Source organism: Acyrthosiphon pisum, chromosome X (genome assembly GCF_005508785.2).
Source record: "Acyrthosiphon pisum isolate AL4f chromosome X, pea_aphid_22Mar2018_4r6ur, whole genome shotgun sequence".
NCBI classification, from domain to species: domain Eukaryota; kingdom Metazoa; phylum Arthropoda; class Insecta; order Hemiptera; family Aphididae; genus Acyrthosiphon; species Acyrthosiphon pisum.
In genome coordinates, this window is record NC_042493.1 from 77,144,099 (window position 1) to 77,158,095 (window position 13,997).

The 13,997-nt window shown below is 29.8% G+C and overlaps 1 protein-coding gene and 1 long non-coding RNA gene across 2 annotated transcripts in view; both read right to left on the reverse strand.

Moving 5' to 3' along the window:
• Positions 1-12,722, reverse strand: part of LOC115034075 — a 32,769-nt gene extending 20,047 nt beyond the window's left edge. The window contains exons 1-2 of the long non-coding RNA XR_003839461.1: positions 12,476-12,722; positions 3,672-3,767 (exon numbers count right to left, since the gene is read on the reverse strand). This is a non-coding gene — a long non-coding RNA (uncharacterized LOC115034075). The remainder of the gene's footprint in view (positions 1-3,671; positions 3,768-12,475) is intronic.
• LOC100571454 (doublesex- and mab-3-related transcription factor A2) overlaps positions 1-13,997 on the reverse strand; it is a 185,073-nt gene that overhangs the window by 46,167 nt on the left and 124,909 nt on the right. The window lies entirely within an intron of this gene.

The following is a 13,997-nucleotide window of genomic DNA, read 5'->3' on the forward strand; positions in this document are numbered from 1 at the left end:
ATACACAATAGGAGCATAATATTATTAATAGACATAAGACATATTATTATATCTATACGTAAGATAGAATTAAAGCGATATAGTATCTATAGATATTGACCGTGCGTGGCCCGTCTATATTATAATGTGAGATCACCACAAGACTCGCGGTTCCCATAACCCATTCCAAATATATTTCTATTGCCGAATAGGCAACTGGACCAATAAAATGCATTAAAAAATTAATAAAATAAGTTATTACTTGTTTACTGATTACACTAACAACTAATAAACAAGAATCATGTTAATTCATAATTAAAACAATCGATAATTAATCAACAAATTATCACAGATAATATACGATTTTTTACACCAGAATTTCCAATATATAATTACTTAGTAATTTTGTATCATTATTTTAAATCATTAGCACCATAGGTGGAAATCCATTACAATTTCAGGGGTAGGGCTATTTATAACTACAGTGGTGGGCATCATAAATATGGCCCAGTTGTGGAAATTATTAATGGCGCTGGTTCCATTTCAACGAGATGTCTAGAATCTAGACTCTAGATCACTAAACTTGTCACTATATACGAACTTGGTAATTTTTAAACTGTTGAAACGAGTGCAATATATTATTAACCTAGTTTTGATAATAATTTCATTGTTTAGGTCAAGTAAGTGCTGTAATAGGATTTTTTGAAGCTTTTGTTCCAATGACATATGTTCCGATGTACAGTGCGTTTTATAAAGCAACAATGAAAACTTTCCCAGGAGCTTACTTCCTCCTCGGCAGAGGATTAACTATATCAGCAGTTTTTACATTTTTGTAAGTATATTAAATCCAACAATTATAAAATGTACTTTTATATATTTTTGTGATATTATGAATCTATTATTATTTTTTTTTTTTTTTTTTTTTTTTTTTATCCCGCGGCAACTAAGGCCATTGGGAGAGGGGAGGTACTGTAGGTTTAGAACGGTAGGGGTGTTACACGTGGGTGTATTTTGGCAGAATTTCGAATGGGGGCACCCGTAGGTTTCTGCCATGCCCCGGAGTGGGGGGATGGCGGCACTTGTTCTCCGGACACCATGACTTGCCTGGAGAAAAATGCCGCCCGGTGGCCGAGAATCGAAACCACGGGTGGCAGCGCCGCAGCCGGCGCGTTAGGACGCTCGGCCACCTCGTCCCCCGAAATAAAATATTATAACACTATAATGTATTTAAGTCAGGTACGTCGCACGTACAATGAAAATACTTTCGGGGATATTTCATAAACTATAACTGATATAAATTACAGACGAAAAGTTATAATATATAAGATAAAAATATTTTATTCAAACATTTTGTGGAGGTGTTAAACCCTCAAAACTCCACTTTCGAAGTTTATAACTTTTAGATTCTGAGCCGAGCGATGAATGTATCGATTTTAAATTATGTATGTCCTATCCCTCCAGGATCCAATGAAAATCACGAATAAATGCGGTATGATGTTATATAAAACCGACTGCCACATTATCATGTAAGTGACCAGCTCTTGAACTTTTGCCTTCTGGTCAAGAATGTAATTGGTCTTATTTCGTTTTTCCAACGAAGAGAAAATCCCTTCACTCATGTTTAAGTTAACCCTACATAATTTCTGTAAGTTTAGATTTTGCGTGATGAAGTTGCCGAGAACACCTGACACGATAGAAAAATGCAAGAAAAGTCTCTACCGTAATGTTGTTACTTATTTGTCGTACTCTACGTCCACTTCTTCCTGCATGTTGGTTAGGTTTTTTTGAAAACTATATTATTGGTTTTTTTTTTTTTTTTAATCTAGCTCATTACGAAACGAACATTATTTAATACCTGCAAATGTATAAAATAAAATTCATCATAGTATCTATTATACAAAATATTTTATATTATTATCATACAACAAAATTATCTTTTTTAAAAAAAAAACGAGTGAATGGTTGTCGCTCTGGACAGTATGTTACAAGTGGGTTACTGTAATGGATGGTGTTAAATTTACAAAAACCAAAAACCAAACATTATTTTTTAAGATAATTTTGTTGTATTATAATGATATAAAATATTTTGTATAATACAATGATGGATTTTGTTTTATACTTTTATAGGTATTAAATAATGTTCGTTTCGTAATGAGCTAAATTTAAAAAAAAAAAAAAACAATAATATAGTTTTCAAAAAATCTACAAATGACGATACCAACATGGTGGAAGAAATGGACGTGGAGCACGACAAATGGCAAAAACTGAATTTCAGCTCTAAAGTTAAATACATAATTAACGACATTACGGTGGGGCCTTTGCTTGCATTTTTCAACGTGTCAGGTGTTCTTGGCAACCTCACCACGCAAAACCTAAACTTCAGAAATCATGTAGGAATAAATTATTTAAACTTAAGTGAAGGGATTTGCTCTGCATTGGAAAAACAAAATAAGACATAAGTATGTGGACTAAAGATAAAGTTTTTGGTGAGGTGAAAATATTGACAATATTAGATATAATATTGTACTTTATCCTATTTGTATCAGCCTTCAAAAAATACACCCAATCATAAAAGAAATTGTATTATAGATTTTTAGACATTATTTGCGTAGATTTAATTTTGTTGTTTTGATGCCTTGAATATTTTTACTATTAATATAACCTAATTATATCAGATAATTATGAACTATTGGCTTGCTCACACCATATCGCCTATACATTATTTCAAAGAGCGATTGATCCATAAAAGACCACTCAAATCCATTGATTTACTAATAAATAAATAAATAAAATATATAGTTACATGAATAATTATAATTTACAAACACGTCACATATGATTTTAGCTGTACAATATTATTTCCATACATTTGATGAAGTTATTAATGTAGGTGTACCTACACGAGCAAAAAAGTAAAACATGTATTTTTAAAACTATTTTCATATGATGATGTTCATTAGCAATTCGTTCTGTCGATGATTTTAAACAATAATCGACAAAATTATGTTAAATATTAATTTATTCGTTATAAATTAATTCTATCGTAATTAACAAAAAACTACTTCAATACAAATAAATTATTTTATTGATTACCTACCAAAGAAGGTTATATATAGGTTCCTCGGTACCTATATATACCGCTATATTGTCAATTTTAAACAGAGCTAGAAAATGATTTAACAATAATGTGTATTTAACTCAAAACTCTGTTTTTAAATATATTTAACTACCTAGGTAGGTATTAAAATTATAAATTACATATTATAAAATTTATTTATAATACAAAATTGTATATTGATTCAAAATTTGACACTTAAATATATATACCAATATACATAAAATGCATTATGAAATTAATATTCTACTTTAAAATATGATATTAAAAGTAAATATTATGTTGACATCGAAAGAAATAAAAACTAAAATTATCAACTTATAGTAAAAGACACTAGTAAAAATGCAAAATTAGTCCATTTTAATAATATCTGTGCATTGAATACAATTAGGTTTGGTAAGTTAGATACACATAGGTAGGTGCAACCTTACCTGATGGCTGATAGTGTGCCTATTACGATTAATATCATACAAGAAATTATAATATTTTCTACTTTGCAGCATATTATGTTATGCAAAGTAAAGATAAGATAATTTATTATTTTATTATTTGTTCAATAATTCAAAACACTACTTACGTATTTGATAGTACTTGAAACTAGTAGGCAGTGATAGATGAGGCCGCTTCATCTTGGTCCCATGTATTTTGATTTAGGTGAACATTCATTACTGATCTATAAATAATTATTACATTGTCCATAACATTATTGTGTTAATCTGTATTGACTAAATAACTATATTATAGTACTTAATTAAAAAATTGTCTACAACTAAAGCTCATCAAAGATTAATTATTTCTCGATACGAATTAAATTTGGGTTGTATGATTCAAATGATTGCGAATATTATTGTTAATATTGAAATTAAATGTTTTGAACATAATATTGTTTTAGATTACAATAACTCAAAATCTTCAAATTTTCAAAATAATATGCAAATGAGTAATGAGCGTTTATAATTTATATATAGTTTACTAGATTATTTATTATTATTAGTTTATAATAGTATACTTACATTGCTCTAATAGAAACATGATAAAATATATTTATTTTATTTGTAAATTTTTTACATTCTAATGATATATTATTGTTGATATTAAATGTATTAGTTTGAAATCAGTGCTAAATAATATTAAGTTACTGATTTCAAAGGCATCCGAATTATATTATTCAAATATACGAACTATAGGTATTAACATATACCTATTTTAAGTAGCTATAGCCTATAAGCTATATATTATAAAGCTAATCATATTTTAGACTATCTATTTCATAAAATATAATAATTAATAGAATTATTGAATATTAACAACTATTATACTATTTTGAACTATTTTTATATTATAGTATTTACTATTTAGGAATATTGGTATGCATTTAGTATGCTATATAATAGTACCAATACGTAAATCTGATTTTGGCATATGCGTTTTTAATTTTTATGCATTGTATATTTTATTTATATTTAATATAGGTGGGTGCATATACTCGTATTAGGCAAGCAAAATTATCAATAATCCATTTTGAAGAAGAATCATATAATGCCTAGATTAAACAACTACCTTAATTTATTGAACATTTCTAAATCTTATTACATATTATTATTATTTCTTATGTGGTTATTTTAGGCATTTCAATTTTTTTTATTCAATAACTTTATGCTTGACATTATTTCACAATCGTACTTTATATCACGTACAAAAGACCTAACAAACTTATAGTTTTATTATATGTCTTTTTTTTTTATTACTTTATAAATATTTTTTATTTATGTTTTACCACATGGCAATTTTATTATGGGCATATTTCAAAATTGGAAAGTCGATGTGATATCTAATTCGAATATAACGTTGTGGGTGCTGCGATGTTTTATAGTTTTCTATTATTGTTTTTTATTTTGGGATTATATTTAACAAACAAACAATACAATTAAATATTATTTTGCTATGGCTAATTGTTATGCGTTTCGTTTTTTGATTCAACTTTAATTAAATTTATATACTGTGATAATAATATTTTTAAATTAATGAAAATATTCATTTTTTTAAATATTATGATTATACATAACTAATTGAGTAATTTCCTTAAAAGTAGCAATTACTGGAGAAAAAAAACAGGAAACCGGCTTAGAGTTACTTTAGAGTTTATTCAATGGGTATTTTCGTCAAGGCGTTTACAATTTACATAATGGTACAAAATTGATTATTTCAATAAACTATAACGATTATTTAATTCATTAAAATTGATCTACTATTCAATTAGTTACTCATCATATTCCCTATTATTATATGCAATAATCAATACCTATGTCCACTATAGTACCTATAATTTTTTACCTATAACTTTTAAAACGTCCTGCATAAAAACTATGTGGAAAATATTAGTATAGTATATAACCACTATACGATTTAAATAGGTTAAGTCTAGTTTAGCGCCCACTCGAATTTTTCGATTTTTTTTTTCGGAAACCTATGTATTTCGACGAGTTTAAAACGATGGCGTAAAAATTAATTTGCGGAAATGATTATTTTGGAAGTTACAGCCTTCCAAAGTTTATACGATTTCACGTTTATACGCATGCACGCAGCACTACTATAATGCCGCACGGAGGGCCATTTTTGTTATTTTTTTGTACTTACGTATTCTAACCTGTTTAAAACGATGGTGCAATAATAATTTATCCCTCGGTTTTCTATGCAACACCTCCCCAAGTGGGTCACAGGGTTAAGAAATTGTATTTTTGTTGCACCAAGTCACAGAGCGGAGTCACTCGCTCGCTGCGCTCGCTCGGACAATTAAAAACGAAAAATATCCCCCGATTTGCTATGCAACACCTCCCCAAGTGGGTCACAGGGTTAAGAAAATTGCATTTTTGTTGCACCGAGTCATCGAGCGGGGGTCACTTGCTCGCTACGCTCGCTTGGACAATTAAAAACGAAAATATCCCCCGATTTGTTATGCAACACCTCCCCAAGTGGGTCACAGGGTTAAAAAATGTTGTATAGTATGTGCAGTGATAACACGTTTTTCGGCACTCGTCGCTGCGCTTTACAGTAGTGTTGCGCGCATGCGTATAAACGTAAAATCACAAATTTTGGAAGGCTGTAACTTCCAAAATAATAATTTCCCTAAATTAATTTTTGCACCATCGTTTTAAACTCGTCGAAAAACATAGGTTTCCGAAAAAAAATCGAAAAATTCGCGTGGGCGCTAAACTAGATTTATGCCTAGGTTAATTCTGCATTTACCTACCTACTTCACACAAAACACCTAAAAAATATGTGATATTATGTAATGATGATATTTATACCAACTGCAGTAATAGTCTGTAGCTGTTCGTCACAATTTTATTGTTGTTCAACGCCGTTAAAGTATGTATACAAAACATATGTTTTATTATTAAAGTTTGTTTTTCAGCACAATAATTGATTTATAAGTTTATAACATATCGTTTTGAACTAAAAAATATTCGGCAGCAACGCACACGCACCGCAGCTACTCGTTTCGGCGTCGGCTAAACAGTGCGTAATTACGTTTTCTTTACGAGCCGACTTACACACACACTCACATAAAAGAAAAGTACATTAAGATGCTACGATAAAAGAGATAGAAGCGCTTATACACACACACATACGTTTATAATATTATATATATATATATATATTATATAGATGCGTTTACGAGTGTGTAGAGCCTCCCCGTACCCCCCTCTTACCACAACAGTGAGTTTAAATATCGCCCGTCTGCAGAACCTATCGTTAAAAAATGTAGGTACCTACTCATTTTACGATGCACATAATATATAACGACAACGAACGGGTATGTGAAAATATATAATGCGCAACTCACGTCGGCCGGTAAAAAGGAGGCGGCAGCTTTCGCCGGGCAAGACGTACGTTTTCCACAATATATGGTCATTATAATATTACACACGTAACTACACACTGTATGTACAGGGTCAATCGGGGAAACGGGGAAATTTGAAACCCTAGTGTTGGCAGCACGGCAGTAGTGTCGATTATAATATTATTAATTTCTGCCCAATAATTACCGACTGCCGTTTAATAATCATATGGACAACTGTGATTGGTCCACGCCGTGTGAATTCCCCGTGAAGGTGCTTTTTCAAGCGATTCCCCGAAAGATTGTACATAGAATACCAATGGTTATGTCGACATGGCATGTCGGCGTTCGTTTCTAGGAATATGGTAAGTACCCAGGTACCTACGTATGAACGGACACCAACCTAAGAATATATTGATTTAAAAACACGAAATTTATGACTTAATGGCATACTATACATACTTTTTAAACTTGGAAATACTTTTTTTTTTTTAATACTTCTGTGACAATTTTCCCGTTTCTCAGAAAGACCCTGTATTTTTTCGGCCAGCCCCTTATCAATAATATCGCATTTTATGCGGCTATCTAACACGCGTGTTCATATTAAAATAATGTTATGTAGGTAGTCGTGACGTTGGGTAATAAAAGTCCATCACATCCGCACAAACGTGACGAGGATAACGGAAGTCTTTAAATAGGTAAGTACATAATATTATTATATATTTTGCACTGAGAACAATTCGCTAGTACTCAAAACTGCAGCAGTGCGGCACAAATGTATGATAGTTGTTAGAATATTGGGTGTACTATGATGTTTAGATTATAATTGTATGGTTAAAGATATTGTTGTAACTATAATATTTATCTGTGTATAAATATAAATATACATTTATTTGATAAATAATATCAAAATATTATATGAAATAAATTAAAACCATTGATATAAAACATAGTAAAATATTAATTGTAATAATAATTTAGAACTATAGTAACTTAAAATGAAAATGTAATTTAAAAATTATCATTAACTTATAATTAGCTATATTTTATGAATATTAAAAGTTTTATATATTATACTTATATACCTATACTATATAGAATACAAATCAAATAATCTGTGTCTTAATTTCAAACATAGTACAAATAAAATAAATAGTTTTAATATTTAAACAATTAATATACCTAGGTATGATTTTAATATTTGTGAGGAAAAAGATTTTCTAGTTTAAAAATATGTGTGGTTAAAAATGAAAAGTGCCTTTTTTAAGGAAAATGTGTAATTAAAGAAAACGGTAACTCATTTTTAGAAAAAAACTGTCCCACCCTATGAAACATGTTTAAAATAAATGTATTTACGTACACAATAGAGTTAGTAAAGAATACGTTTAGTCCGAAAATTGTGCACGTTAATTCATAATAATATATCATTCATGTATACCATGTCTCATCGTGTTCGTTCCAATTAGTAAATAAATATTTTTACTGTGTTTAAAAACAACTGCTATTATTCATAGAAGTTTTTTGATTTACTTGAAATAAAAACAATGAAAATAAAAATTATTTATTTATTTTTAAACTCTAAAAATCGATTTCTAATATACATATTTTAAAATTCAACAATCAAATAACGTATTTCTATTATAAGCATCAAGGTAGTTGTGTCAGCTTTAAAGTTTAGACAAAGTAAGCGGGTAGAGGTGTAGACCTATAATATCGATTGCTATTGATGATGTATAAATACGAGGATAAAGTCAACGAGGCACAGAGCGCACATACACCAATAATTGTACCAATTAATAACCTTAATCCAAATTAAATGAAAATCAGTAAGCGTCTAGGCATCGACACATAATATAAAATCGTAATATAGACAAACATCATACAATTCTTAAAATTCGGAGAAATGCATCTTAGCCATCTTTACATAAGACTCGAATAGTAATATTATTGTCGTTGTATTGTATACAACCTATACCCATAGGCGCAATTTCAACTTTTGGCTTGAGGGGGCTGAATATATTAAAGGCAAGCAGACTATTGCAATATAGCATATTAAAATTGTATGTCCTAGGTTTTTTGGGGGGGGCTATGGCTAAGTTTGGGGGGGGGGCTAAGCAACCCCAAGCCCCCCACCCAATTTGCGCCTATGCCTATACCTAATGAGTAATGTGTATATTATATATAATATATCTATCCGTGCCACCATTGTGACATTTCTCCTACGAGGCTGTTTATATCAAGCGCAAGTCCCTTAGAATCACTAAATTTATTTTATCTGAACAAAATTCCTGTAAATTCAGACCGTTTCTGAAATATATTATGTATATTTAGAAATGAACTTTTTTCCATAATTTTTTTTGTGCGCGATCATGCAACTCGTGTGTACCCGTCATAGTATTGGTACAGATGTTCATGTTGTGTCAATAAAAAGAAACAAGCCACGTAACAGGCATATATACCTAATATTATTATTGTATCGTCTGGATTCGTTCACCGTGGCACAAGTCGTCGCGACCGTGCATGTTTTTGTTGTAGTTGTTGTTATTATTATTATATTGCATAGCATAGGTACCTATATATAATTTCACATTGCGAAATGATTATGAGCGGTGTTCGGTTCACTATTGTGTTCATGGGACGTTTTTCAAGTTTTTAAGTGCTCGTAAAAATAATTTATGAGTGAAGATGATGCTCAACATATTTTATTAAATATCGTATAATAAAATAGGTACGAAATGAGTAGCCTTGTACTAAAACAACGTTACGTCTTAGTACGCTAACTTAAAACGATATAAAAATTTGTGTATGGGTAGGTGGGTAGGTGGGTAGGTAGGTAGGTATATGCATCATTAGCTTATCATAAATATGTCGGGTGGTTATTAAAAGTAAATCTCTAAAAATATTGATAATTTCCGTCCCCACTAAATTTCAAAGGCTCTGTCAAACAGAAAGTGTTATTTTCACGTTGCGTGATTTTGTAATTTCTTACAACGCGGTATTGTTCACGCGCGTGAAAGCACCACACCTACGAGCCATTACCGCTTTAACGCGCGTTATAACGCGTACTGTTTGACAGAGCCTTAAATGTTCATATTATCATTATGAAAATTAATAATCGTAAGATGTTTGATATATTTTGTACACGGTTTTACTCACCTACTTGTATTAAAATTTCAAATTTTACAATTTGCAAGAAAATACAATAATATTAGGAAAAATCACAATTATTTTTTACGTGAAATTAAATTTGTGTAGATACTATCTATACTATGTGTAAACGAACGCTTCATTAATGGCTAAACAATTTTTTAAAACAATTTTAAGGTATCTTTATAATGTACCTACGTATATTGTCATATATAGATAGCTAGGTATGATCACATCTAATAATTTTTAAACATTAATGCTTATAATTTAAACTCAAAAAGTATGTTTCAAAAACATTTCATTGATATATTGTTAGTAATTGGAAAAACAAAAAAGTGTTTTGAGGCACTTAAAACTGAACGCTAATATAATTGTGCGTTAAAATGAAACAACGAATACGTATATTAACAACAGCAATAAATTGCCTCCCAGTTACATTTCATCCCGAAATAGTATATACTATATATACAGTGTGCATATCAAAGACGTTAAAAAGAAATCTCAAATTATCTACGAGTCGTTTTTATGGATGCTTTAGCCGATATCAAAATGTGACAATAGAACACTATTAATACTTCAGAGTGGAAAGAGCTACACAATAATATACGACAACAGTATAATATAATATAATGACGCGACATCACTTGAGGAACGAAAATGTTAATAAATAATAATGGCCTTAACCCGCGGTGTTCTGACGTCCATACTTTTATATTATTTGTGAAACTATACTAGTGGTCTCTATATTAGAATATAACATTACGTGATTTTCGTCTGCGTGTTAGAAGCAGTGGCTAAGTGTCAACAATGTTCAAACGTGCTCTCACTCACAAAGTCGCTCATTGGAGATAAATACATCAATTTTTTAAATAAACATTGTTTTTATATTTATTTTGTGTATCAGGATAAGGGAAAAATATAGTTGCCATAAACTACTATGATTTTCAACTCTTTGGTTTTGAATGCGGTTAAAATCTGTCAATTTAGAAAAACATTGTTTTTTAATTTACTTTTTTAAAAATAGTTTTACGCGTACGTTATGTTGTGTCCTTTATTGGTAATGCAATACCAATAATAATTAAAACTTTGAAATATAATATATCTTTCTAAATACATATTATTTAATCGAATACAATTTACCAATTTTGACAAGTGTTAAAAACGATTTAAAAGATTGTGATTAAAATAAGCTAAATGTTAAATCTTTTAAAAATGAATATTTTTTGAGTACCTATTTTGATTTTTTTCATATTTGTGTATAAAAACATGAAACTAAATGTTTGTGTTTTTATGTTAAATATTTAAACGAAAATACATAGGTATAAACGCCACTGACAATTAATTTCAATTGGTTTTAAAAATAATAAATTGTGATTCAAGATACAAAATATTATTAATTAGGTACAACATCGTAGATTCATACCTTTTTTACAACCCATTTGCGCACAGTTCACGTACTTGAAAAACCTCACATAAAAAATTTTTTTCAAAGGAATGCGAGTGGAGAAATGTTGAATATTTAAGTATTTTGTACAATAGTTTAGGTATAATAATGTTGTGATTGTGAAATCCTAAAATGTCTGTTTTGAATATTTGTGCGTATAAAATTTATAATTTAAAATAAATTGAATCGCAAACTATTAAAAACTTCATGAACAATTCCGTTCATGTTCACGTTCATGTTCATTCCGTTCAAAGGAACATTTTTAGACTGAGATATTAAACACTTTGAACTTTGAAGTAATGATACGTTTGCCTATAAGAAACCTGCTCTTTTTCAATACCAGTGTCGTCCGTGAGAACAATTAATATAAAAACCAAGAACAAAAATAAAGTTAAAATTTTGATCAAGTGGTATAAGTAGTCGAGCGGTGTATACTTTTATGTTAAGTCGAGTATGGATCATTTAAAAACAATGCTATCCCTGAATTTAAAATAGAAACTAATTTTTTTTATCAAAAGTTTAAGTATTTTATAATTTATTTATTTAACTTTTAAACGCATAACAAAGTTAATATGTTTATAGTTTATTTCAATTTGTTTATTTTGGTTTTTGTATTGGCCTATAATCTATAATCTAATATATATATTATTGGTACATACGTCATACAAAATACACATTACCTATATAATGACTATATTACAATATAATATTTATCAAACATTTAACTATATAAATTATAAAGTATCAATAATCAAACTGTTCTACGATATAGGTATACTACAGTTTTAAATTATTGGATTTGTCTATATGTATATTATAATATTATATAGTTATTATTTAATTATTTAATTAAATCTCATATTATTCGCAAGTCACAAAACATACTTATATAGTAGGTAATGCATTCATAACGTATATTATTTAAAATGGATATGAAACAAACACTTACCTTTTCCGAGCACTTTCTTTTAGTCTGAACTGGTTGATGTCGGATGATGAAAAATGATTAAAGTATGGATACTTTAAATTAAAATAAGTAAAAAAATATGGCTTGAATGAATCATATATATATTTGTAAAATATAATATGTTGAAAAATCTGTAATATTGAAGGATGCTCAGAAGCGAAGTTTGTTTTATATTATAATGTCGTTGGTGTTATATTTTTAAAATTAATTTAACTATATAAAAATACATATAAGTTATTATAATATATATAATAAATATATAAGTATGTGTGTATGATATGTAATGTGTAATTTTAAAAAAAGCCCTAGTAAAAGTTTTAAGTTAAAAAAAAAAAATAATAATAATAATAATGCTGATAATATTGTAAATACTCGAATGAACACTGCAATATATTAAGTATTGTTTAATATATTACTATTATTATTGTACCAGGGACCGAGAAAATTAAATATCATCATCATCTATATGGTACAATAGTAATACATGTCTTGTGGGAAGGCCTTTAGTCTGATATGGGCTGCTGCTAGTGGCACATACTTAATCGGAACGCGCATATTTATTAACACGAAAACGCACACACTCGCGCCACGCACACGAACACAGGATTATACGGTCACACGCGGCGTGCGCGTTGTTGCAGCACAGCCCCGGCACCGTGCACATTTGTGTCGGGCGTGTATTTGACAATCGGACTTTCTGCACAGCCTCTGGCTGGATATCCGGTGGGTTGACCGGTGTTGTACACTCTTTATGCGTCAACGACAACGACAAAAAAAAAAAGGCGAGTAGTACAACAATAGTAATGGTAGCATATATAGTAACGATGATGATTAAACAAAAAAAAACATCCCTTTTGCGTCATTGTCCGGTGTGTTTACCGCGGGCAGAGTCCAAGGAAACACACTGTCAAGCTCTGCAATTAACACCCAAACCTTTCACAAAACACCGATCCTTTTCTAATAATCTTCCATTGAATCAAAACCAAAAACAAATACAATTGTACAATGTCGTACAGTACTAGAGGAATAATTAATGAACATGATGAGACTGTGTATGGTACGAGAATCGAGGCCCGATCGACACCGAGCCGACTCGATCGTACCTAATACACACGTTGATTTTATTAGAGTATAATTTACGTTTGGCCGTATAGATGCCGGAATTTAATTTAAGCGTTAAATAATAGATACTATTGCAAAGGACCGTTTTCGTCATCGAAGTTACTCTTAAAACGTCGCGTAACACACGATCGTTTTGTTTAAATAAAATAAAAAACGTGTATTCCATGAGCTAATTGTCGGTTGTATCATGTAATAATCAATAAATAATAGTATAAATGTTTGATATCGGCGCGACTCTAAAGTAATTTATCGTGAATAATTAGTGTATCTTTAAAAGAGCAAGTCGCGCTCAAAATGAGTGTTCTGTATACCAATTTAATTTGATTCAATAGTTTACTACGTACACCTAGAAAAAATAAATCAGTCAATAACATTGTAACGT